At 32.4% G+C, this 11,543-nt stretch overlaps 1 non-coding gene across 1 annotated transcript; it reads right to left on the bottom strand.

Annotated features, from left to right (window-relative positions):
• Nucleotides 1-9,655: 9,655 nt before the first annotated feature.
• Nucleotides 9,656-9,757, bottom strand: LOC113755306. The gene has a single exon (XR_003465611.1). It is a non-coding gene; the product is annotated as a U6 spliceosomal RNA (small nuclear RNA).
• Nucleotides 9,758-11,543: the final 1,786 nt, after the last annotated feature.

Below are 11,543 nucleotides of genomic sequence, written 5' to 3' on the forward strand. Positions count from 1 at the left end.
CCAATGTGCCCGAAACTAAAAAGGAAACAAAAATTGAAACTCTTGCCAGTAACAAAATTGGTAAATAAGTTGCAACAGCGCTTGTTTTGAGCTTTAATAAAAGGATTTTTTTTTATTTATAAAATTTGGACAAAATACTGGCCAAAATATGAGGCATAACATTAAAAGCTTGGTGGCAAAGTTTTATTACCATTAAAAGACGAAAATTGTAGCAATGTAGGAATCTTAGTTGAGAAGAAGGAAAACAGAACCGGGTTTACTACAAAAAAAAAGTGTTCAGCAAGCTTTTCAAGGCTTTGTGGTAATTCCGAATGCCATAATACATTTTGCATAAAGTGAGTAGTTACTCATTTTTCTTTCACAAATTTACCCAAATTATATACTTCTTATGAATTTCAAACCTTACTTTCACCATTTCCTAAAACTTCCTATATATAGTTGAGCAATTGCACCAACCTTTCGAATAGGTGGTAGCTTCCGAAATTTACCGGTTTCTGTAGAATTCATGGCCGCCAACGCTCTCACCACACTTTTCTTTCTCGTCTTACTTTCAACTTCATCCATCTTACCTGCAGCATCAAGAACAGTTTCCGGGACAAGAAGTAAGTCTCGTGGTCCAATACCTTGAATAACCTATGATAACTTGGTTTATCGTTTTATGTATGTCGTATTCTGGTCTCATGCAGATGGATTTCAGGGTAAAGGTGCCAATCTTGCAGAGGTAAAGATAAGCCCAGGTGTCTATCATACACCACCTTCTGTAGGTATGGGTCGTCCTCCCCAGGCAGCCTAAGATGATTGATATCCCCCAGTCGGACGACACTACACGATTTGGGCTGGGATGTTACTTCTTTTTATAGTTGTTTGTAAGCCTAGATACGAATGTGCATCTCAAGTATCAAAATAATCTGTTTTTATATGTCCTCATTTTGCTTATGGAAAGCTGTATATTCAGATTCCTCTTGTTTGTTTTGTGGTTCATTTGGACGGTGTCTGAACAATCATCCCATGACTGATGCATAACATAGCCGGTTCTATCCATATAAATTGATGCCTTTGCTAAGTTGATGGATTCGAATCGCTTATCATGTTGTCCATATAAATTTAAGAGTTTTTTTAATGGGTGTCCTATAGACACTTGCTATCATTCACTTATTCCACTATATATATATATATACTAACAATTACTACTTTTTATTATGTTTATATATTTTCTTTATTTAATTTTTACCTACCATTCTTTGTATTTATTTCCTTTCCTTAATTAATCTTGTATTTTCAAAAATGACACATGGAATATATCTTAACAAGTGCTATAGTAGACAAACCTATGGTTAAAAACAAAAAAGTCCATGTGGTATACCTAATATATAGAAAATCCCCCCATGATTTCAAAATATACAAAACGACACCTCATATTTTGAACTAAATTGTAAATTAACAGAATTCGTTAAATTTAACGAAATTCGGTAAATTAATGGAAAATTTAACGGAATCTGATAAACTTAACGGTAAATTTAACGGAATCCAATAAATTTAACAACCAAGACTATCATTTTCGTTAAATTTAACGAATTCTGTTAGTTTACAATTTAGTTCAAAACATAAGGTATCGTTTTATCTGTTTTGAAATTATAAGAGGATTTTTTGTGTATTAGGTATATCACTGGAGACTTTTTTGTTTTTAAACCATCAAATTATTACCCCCAAAAAAAAAACCCAAAGTCTATGGAAGACTGTTTGACTCGACCAACCCCGATCTCGATCAATGATGGCTCCTAATCTACGGGTGCAAACAGATCAAATATCTGAGCCTCGCATGATTATTTCGTGTATAGAATAGGATGGGCCTATTTTCAACTAAAATTTGAAACTTCGTTCCAACTTCTGATCTTCTAAAAGTTAATTTCTATGCTCTCAGCTAAATTTTGAAAACCCGATGATTATTTCGTGTATAGAAGAGAATGGATATGTTTTAAATTGATTTTGAAAACTTGATTTAACTTCTGATTTTCAAAAAGCTACTTTTGTGCTATCAATGATTTTAAAAATTTTGATTTTTTTTTTGTATAAAAAAGCTTAAAATCAGAAGCATCTCTTGAGCTACTTTTGGCTTTTCGATTCTAGCATATACTTTTGTCATACAGACAAACATACCTTTCAAAAAAAAAACTTTAACATAATTCTGAGGCCAGGAAAATTTTTACTGCCATACACATCTTTGTCATTTATTACTATTTGTACCTCATTTCTAAATTTGTCTTTGTCTCCATTCATCTTCTTCTTTTCCAATATTTAGTCTTTACAAGAAAAACAATTAATTACATAAAAAATACTATTTAATTAGCACAAATGTCACTTTTGTAGCACATAAGGGCAATTTAATCATCTTTTTGTCAAAACCAATTTTCAACTCTTTTTGTGAACACCCATGCATTTATTACAATAATTTTTTACAACTATAAACGAGAACACTAGTTATTCTAAAAATCTAATTTGAACACAAGCAAAAAATTACTATGATATCCTTATTCACTTTTATACACATGTTGCTAATTTGAATACAAGAAAACCTAGGGAAAAAAAAAGTTTCGCTTTTAGATGAAACGAGATAGGGAGTCAAAAAATCCCTAAATCCTTAAATATGAATTCTCAAATCTTACACCGAATTTTCCAAACTCCAAAGCTATGAAATCTGAATTGGTTTGTGATTGAGAGATGAAGTGGGGTGGATGCACTTACAATGCTGCTCAACGTGTAGGCGTCGGGCATTGGAACAAAATTTTTGGATTGATATTTTTCCAAAAAAAAAATTATTTCATGATCACATTTTTTAATTACCATTTTATTTCACACACATTAAATTGTTACAATAATTTTTCTCAAAAAAATTCAAGAAAATAACAATTCAAATGGGGAGTAAAAATTATGATATAATACACAAAGCTATTGTGGTAATATGGAGGATCTGAAAAAGTAAGTATGGGAAACAATATGACAGGCATGTGCATACCATATGTGTGTTTATGTATATGTATATGTATCTATATACATATAATAATAATAATAATAATAATAATAATAATAATAATAATAATAATAATAATAATAATAATAATAATAATAATAATAATAATAATAATAATAATAATAATAATAATAATAATAATAATAATAATAATAATAATAATAATAATAATAATAATAATAATAATAATAATAATAATAATAATAATAATAATAATAATAATAATAATAATAATAATAATAATAATTAATAATAATAATAATAATAATATAATAATAATAATAATAATAATAATAATATAATAATAATAATAATAATAATAATATAATAATATAATAATAATAATAATAATAATAATAATAATATAATAATAATAATAATAATAATAATAATTAATAATAATAATAATAATAATAATAATAATAATAATAATAATAATAATAATAATAATAATAATAATAATAATAATAATAATAATAATAATAATAATAATAATAATAATAATAATAATAATAATAATAATAATAATAATCCACTGTTCAATTCCCATTTTAGTAGGTTGTTGAATTGACTACATTCATTTTTCTAGTGAGTGGAAGCTCAATATTTTTGTCATGTGGCTCTATTTAGTTTTCTTTTTTAATTTGAATAGATTTTGAGTATTTTATTTTTTTGTAACAATCAATTCCATCCATTTATTTTCACCCACTTATTCCCCTTTTCTTTTTCACTTTCTTAACTATCTCAACTTTCAATCCATTTAATTCTTACTTTACGTACCAAAATTTACCAAATTGTGCAAAATAGCACTTGTGAGGCCTGTTCTCGTGAAATCTACATGGCGCTTTTGGCATTCCACGTAGTAAACAATTGAACAGTAGGTGATTATCTTTAAAAAAAAAATTAGCTACATGTAGTTAAGTTTTGTGGTGACTATATTCCCATATATGTGGCGAAGATAAGATCAAGAAGAGATGATTTTCTCTCACATTATTAGAAATCCGCCTATTAGCAGGCGTTACTCTGGCATTTGATCAATAAATTTGATTACCAAGAAAACCATCCAAATGTTGTGCTCGATGCTATAGTAATTGTTAGGTATGTCAAAAAATAGTGTAAACCTTAAAATACACATTATGCTCCTTTAATTTTATAGGACATTATCCAAATTTGTGAGGAGAATCCATCCTTTGAGAATCTTGTATAGGAAATGAGATTAGTCTAGTGACAGTACTTGCCTAGGAAATCGCAATGGCGTACTATAATCTAAGCCTGCAATTTCTTTTCCTTTTTCTTCCCGTTTTGGAAACGTTTAACAAATTCCTAAAGTCAATAATTGAACGTTGCATTATCACATTGTCACATTTGGAACACAACTAACGCAGGACTTTGAAAAGTCGGTCAAAATGGCTCTTAAATACACAACTGCCTTAAACCATTTGACACGTTAATTTGAGCGGATATTTAGTAGTAATATTTAAGTTCAAAACTTGGATAGATTTGGTGTTCAAAAACCTAATTGTTCACACTGTGCCACACTATTTGGTGAAATGATTTGAACAATTTGAGTGATTGGATTTTTGAGCATCTGATCTATCTAAACTTGAGCCAATATTTAATCATTGTAGTGGGCATTTAATGTGATTTAACATCCTAAGTACCATTTCCATACATACTTTGTTTTATATATTGAAGACTTTGTATCACATACAGTCGTTGATAACTCTTTTAACTTTAGTCCCTAAAATGCTTATTGATAGACTTGATTACACGAGAATTTAGAAAGGATGTGTTACACTGTGCTAAACTGGTTGGAAGGGTTTCTCGTGTTTATTGTAAGTTAACAGGTTAAATGGGTCGTATCTTGTGAACACATGGAAAATCAAGTCTTGTTTAGTCTTTTTGACAACACATACAATAATGGTACAATATGACACCCTAAATTCTACTTGACTACCCTAATTAGATATTGATGCTTCACAACTCCCTAATGCCTACCCTAAATTCTACTTGACTTTAGACTAGTTTAGAGGCAGCGACTATTGATTGTCAAAAGCTGCGGTCGGTTTGTAGTACAAATGCCATGGTGATTGACTTCGCAAAGTCTTTACTTGATAATTGTATTATTAAAAAAGAATTCACAAAGGTTAGAAAGGAAAACAAATCACATTTTGCTTGATGATTAATCATGCTTATTTTTTTCACTACTTAACATTAAAAGGAATTATCTTTTGTCCTTTTATATGTGGTCAATTTTTGATGGTCAATTTTGTTTCTCAAATATGTGGTCTTCGGTCAATCAAATTATAAGAGGACCTGAAATGGTCCATTTTGACCATTCTGCCTAATAAATGCCTAAGGAATTTTGGAAGGGTTTCTTGGGTCGTATCTTGTCAACACATGAACAATGTAGTCATGAGACAAATAACACGTGCTGGTTGTATTGGGTTCATTCTTTTTCAACTTGACTTTAGAGGCAGTGACCTTTGACTGGTTTGTTTGTAATGTAAATGCCACGGTGATTGACTTTGAAAGTTTTCGTTCGATGATTGAAGTGTGAATTCATTAAATGTGTTTAGAAAAAAGAATTCACAACGGGAAGGAGAATTTGACTGCTTTTATCTGTATTAAAATTGGCAAACTATCTATCAGGTCAAGAGTATACAAGGGTCCAATTAACGGTAAAGTATTAAGTTTCGACTTTTATGCATATACAGAAAAAGAAAAAGAATGGCAAAAAAATAAATAAATTAAAAAGAAGACTTTTGAAGTCTTGTCTATAAAGGGGGGATCCGTCATGCCTCATTTTGTAGTTCATGCAAATAAACAAAGTAACCAATATGTCCAGCCTCACCTGAGCTAGACCAAAAGAAATCATGCTTCCAAATATCATTACAGAGGTTTTCGTTTTTATGTTTATTTTAGTGCTACATAAACTAGCCCCACCATTTCCTCCCAAAGTTTGTGCATCAGGTTTTGCTGAAGAGGCCGCTTCACTCTTGAAATGGAAATCCAATTTTGCAAACGATCTGTCCGGTCCCATTCACTTCAGAGCTTGAGCTTGTTTGGAAATAATCTCATTGGCACAATTCCAACATCACTGGGTAATCTGACGAATTTGACTGTCCTCCATCTCTATGATAACCAACTCTCAGGCTCAATTCCTGAAGAGCTGGGCAACCTAGAGCTACTTACAGATTTGGAACTAGACAGGAATGAACTGAACGGTTCTATTCCTAAATCATTTGGTGATCTGAGCAACCTGGAATTTGTGTTTCTCCGTGAAAACCAGCTTTCTGGTTCCATTCCAGAGGAGCTTGGGAAGTTGGCAAAGTTGGCTGTGATGGAGATGGATACAAATCAATTCTTTGGTCATCTGCCGGAACCTCTTTGCCAAAATGGAACACTTCAGAACTTCACGGTAAGCAACAACAACCTGATACGCCCAATCCCTATAAGCTTGAAAAATTGCTCAAGTTTATTTAGAGCTCGATTTCAGGGAAACCGGCTGACTGGGAATCTGTCAGAGATGTTTGGTATCTACCCCAACTTGAATTTCATGGATCTTAGCAACAATGAATTCTATGATGCCCAAACTTGGCAGCTCTTTTGCTTGCCGACAATCACATCACAGGTCAGATCCCTTCAGAGCTGGGAAATGCATCTCAACTTCATGTACTTGATTGGTCTTCCAATGACTTTACTGGGGAAATTCCAAAGCAAGTTATGATGCTGGCTTCTATGCTCAATCTGTATCTACAAATTAACCAACTTTTTGGCAATATACCTGAAGAAGTAGATCAGCTAAAAAATCTGCTTTATCTTGACCTGTCTGCAAATTTCTTGCGTGGATCTATCCCAGAAAATTTTGGAGGTTTCCAGCAATTATTTTACCTGAATTTGAGCAACAACAACTTGAGTCAACAGATTCCATCTCAGATGGGTGAGTTAACTCGACTTTCTATCTTGGATCTGAGTCATAATTACATCACAGGAGAAATACCATCTGAATTCAGAAGTTTACAGAGTCTAGAGGTATTGGATCTTTCCCATAATTACCTCTCTGGTTTCCTTCCAAAGGCTTTGGCAGAGCTGCCTGGTTCTTTGCATATTTAAGTGATAATATGATAACATGATTTTCCTTGCAGAGCTTGCCTATACAATGAGAGTCACTGAAAAATGTGATGTCTATAGCTTTGGAATCTTGACATTGGAAACAATCAAAGGGACGCACCCTGGTGACATAGTTGCCAATCTAATGTCTTCAACACCTGGAAACATAGAACTCAAGGACTTGTTGGATCAGAGACTTCGGCATCCCACGGAAGAAACTGAAAAGATTCTGATATCCAGCAAAAGCCGTGTTTACATGAGAATCTAGACTCTAGGCCTACTATGCATATGATTTCTAGTTTGTTGTCTGTTGGTGCACCATGTCGCCAACAAGTAGGTAAGTATTAGGTAACAAATGGCCCCAGTAAGGATTTTTTTATTTTTGTTTTTTTGGTAACAAATAAATTAAGGTGTAATTTCATTTTGCCTTGAATCTTGCCTTCCTTTCACTCAAATCTCATGTTCATTACTTTGTCTGTGATAGGACAGTGAGCAAAGCAGATGAGCACTTTGGCTGCTAGCCCAGCAGACTCTTGTACATTTTTGGGTGCTATTCAAATATTTTTCCTAGTCATTCTAGCCATATAAAACCTTACGTTTACCATTGAAAAATCAAGTCTCTATAATATACGTTTTACATAAGCACTTTTTTCCCTAATCACTTCAATTCATCACATGAATTGCCAAACATAAAAGATATACAACATCACGTTTACCTTTCTAAAATCAAATCTCTACAATACAACGCTTTATATCTGTGAACCAAATTGTCCCTAATTAAAAATTACCTAAGCCAAGATTCAGAACATGTTATTGCAACATCATTCTAGTCAAACAATTAAATCTTTGCCTTTTACTCTTGTTCTTTTTGTAAATTTATCCAAGATACTATTGTTAATTAAAGAAAATGATAGGGTGCTAATTGTTAGTAATTTTATTGTTAATTTCCCCCTTTGTCCTTGCCAAATATTGTTTAAATTGTTAATATATACTTATATTTGGTATTTGGACCTATCTACAGGGAAGTTAAACTGAAATATATCCTCCTGTTGAGGAAAATTGCTCCACACGTGAGAGACTCCAAAGAGCTTCACAAACCCGGGCCCACAAGGTGCCACAGACGGATTGCATCTCTTTTGCTGATTAGAAGTTTTCCTATGAAGAGGAAACTAATATCAAGGACTTCGCAGAGCTCCAATTCTTTGGCCTTTGGACTCTCAATTCGGTGGAGACCACTGGATAGATAGCATTGAGTCATTTCTTTTGGCTTTAAGGAAACAAACGTACAGAGGAGAAGAAAGGCATTAGTCTTTGTGGCTTGTTCCTTATTCGTGGGGACCACGAGACAAGAAGTAGTTTTTGTTTTAGAATAGGAGAGCTTCGTTTTGTTTTTGCTTCTAGCTAGTTCCTTTGTATTCATTATTTTATATATAGCTTTGCCGTTTTCTTCTAGGGAGGACGAAGACATAGCTTGTTTTCAATAATTACTTCTGCACTTTTGCATGGGATTTCCTCCATGAAGATGAATTAAATCCCTTCGTCTAGTCGAGGAACAACGGAAGACTTGGTTCTACTAAATTTGTGAGATCGAATTAGTTTTTATTTATTTCCATTATTCACTGGTATTCGTCTATCTTCTGCTTTATGTTCATATGGTTGTTTTATTATTCGATTATCCAGGGCCCGGATTCTAGATTAATTCAATAACCTGAAGCCAATTAGGGTAGTTAAATCCGTAATTGTTTAATTATTCTAAACTGGTGGCAACTGGCATGATTGGGTTTGTGTCAGGGAGATAGACAGGCTAACTTAAAGAGACCCTCGTAGCGTGTTGATTGGTTAGAATTAGGCTCTTCTAATTATTCATGCAATTAGGGAATTGAACTTCTATGGTCGTACCTAGGGTTATTTCCTGATTAGAGAAATAGTCAACGGTCGTACCTTGACTATCGACAAATTGAGGAAGAGTTGGTTGTTTATCGCGTGTATGACAACTATAACTAATTTATCAGATAGTAACTAGAATAATCCTTGCATCTGTGATCGAATTAAGTGAACCATCTCCGAAGTTGTCTCTTGGCTAGAGTTCGTCCATTATTATTTTTATTGTGATAATTAGTTATTTGAGTTGTAGTTGTTTTATTTTATTTTAATTTATTCCAAGCAATTTAGTTACTCTCATTTTCAAAAACCCCCTACTTCGGACTCTAAAAGAAATAAATTATCCTCAGTCTTTGTGGATTCGACCCTGCTTATCACTATCTACAGAAATTATATTTTATTTAAGCAGGTATTTATTATTGCACAGGTTCGACACCCTGTCAGAAAACAAATCGCCCCAGTTAATTAAACTAGTCATGATCAATCAGGTATTAGCGGTTCATGGATTTGTCCCAAATAAACTCGACAATCAGCACAGAAAAGCCCAAATTGAGTTTTGAGCATCAATGTATCAGTCGTCTTTAGATTTAGACCAAATAGATTTAGACCCAAAATTAGCATAGATGAACCCAAAAAAATTTGGACCATTTCTCAATTTGTGTGTGTGATCCTTGCACAAGGGCCATGCTGATCTTCTTTGCATCGTTTCAATTTTATCAAATGTCTCTCGAAGGCCGGCGTGTTAATTGGGTTTTTTGAATTGGTCTTTAGCAAGTTCAAACTCGATTCACAAATTATATGGATTTTTTGGTTTTAAGGTTCAAACTTAAATCACACTATTATATGAGTTTCGGACTCAAATTGGGCTAGGCCCAAACTAGTATTTAAATATATAATTTATATAATATAGTTTATAATTATGAGTTAATACAAATTTATATATAAATTATCAACATTTTATATTGTAATGTTTATAATTATAAATTATAGATATTATTATATTTTATATATATATATATATATATAATTATACTCATATATGGGCCAGATTTTAATTGGATCTGAATCTGAATCTTGTATGATCTAAACTCGACTCACATTTAGTTCAAGTCTAATATTTAGACTCAAGTTTTGCTCGGCCCAGTTAAAGTTTAGGCTCAATTAGTTTTTTTCAAGCCGAACAGGCCGAACTTGGGTTGACTCAATCCTATTGACAGTCTTACTGAAGGGACACTTAAGGCTGCAGGAGAGGCAAATATAATTTCATGCAGATGACCGATGAGGGAACTAAGCAGCAATTAGAAGGATTTAACATTGATTATTGCGATCAAAACTGGCTCAAAACATTCAACATTGAACTATTGAATACATATGCATTTTGCCTAATTTTTCATCCACAAAAAGAGAACTCAACTTCACTTTAATCATTTTAAATTCTCCTGCCCTCTCCTCATTACTTAAATTCCACCTTTCCTTTATTATAAAAAAATTTTAAAAAAAAAGAACAAACTTTATTTGAATGTGTTAGAAAGAAACACCTCGAGAGAACTCATCGAAGAACCCAATATATAAGTTAAGAACTGAATTCTGATCCAAAAGTTTAAGTTATTAAGTTTTGGATTCTTACTTATATATTAACCGTCCTTTCTCCATCCCTCAAACCAATGTGGGACGTAACTCTTTACTCATAAATATAACAAATCTCCCCTTTTTTGAATAACTCCTTACATTAAATCCAAGTTTGCAAGCTCTTTTTCGATCCCACTTTAATTCTCAGCGCAAGTCTATCTTATCACCTAAGGTCACCTTTTCTTCCAATCATGGACCCACTTTTCTTTTAATATCCGAACCGGATTCTAGACCCTTGCCAACCCTTGGCTCCTTGGTCTAAGACCAACCGGACCCTCTACCAAACCCATGGTACACTTGATCCAACACCAGTCAACTCCTTGGTAATTTGATCCACTACCAACATTTGAATTTACCTTTAGTATTTAGATTAATCTTTCCTACACTGACAGTGTATACACTTTCAGCGTTGGATAAATGACAACTATGCAAAATTTGATTTTGAAATTCAACTTTTACACACATGTCATGAATCAAACTGTGATAGTATATACACTGTCAGTGTATATAAGATTTACTCTTCTTATTTTGGTCTATTCGGTTTGTTTTAATTATTTTATATTTTCTGTTCAGTTGCGAATGATCTTATAAATATTACTACTAATATCAATAATATTCTTATACTAAATGGTACAAATTTCAAGTTTTGGAAAAAAAATCTCTCGATTGTTTTTGGAATAATAAATCTCAACCTTACGTTAAGGGCTGTTTTTCACCCATCTCTTACAGATTAGAGTAGTTCTGATGAAAAGAGGGATAAGAAAAAGTGGGAGAGATTGAATGGTTTGTGTTTGATAATCATTAAAAAAGTCATTCCAGAAATATTTAGAGAAACAATGCCAGAAACTACTTGAGGACATTGAAAAAAGTTTGCCAAGAATGAAAAGACTAA

Source organism: Coffea eugenioides, unplaced genomic scaffold (genome assembly GCF_003713205.1).
Source record: "Coffea eugenioides isolate CCC68of unplaced genomic scaffold, Ceug_1.0 ScVebR1_140;HRSCAF=586, whole genome shotgun sequence".
Lineage (NCBI taxonomy): Eukaryota > Viridiplantae > Streptophyta > Magnoliopsida > Gentianales > Rubiaceae > Coffea > Coffea eugenioides.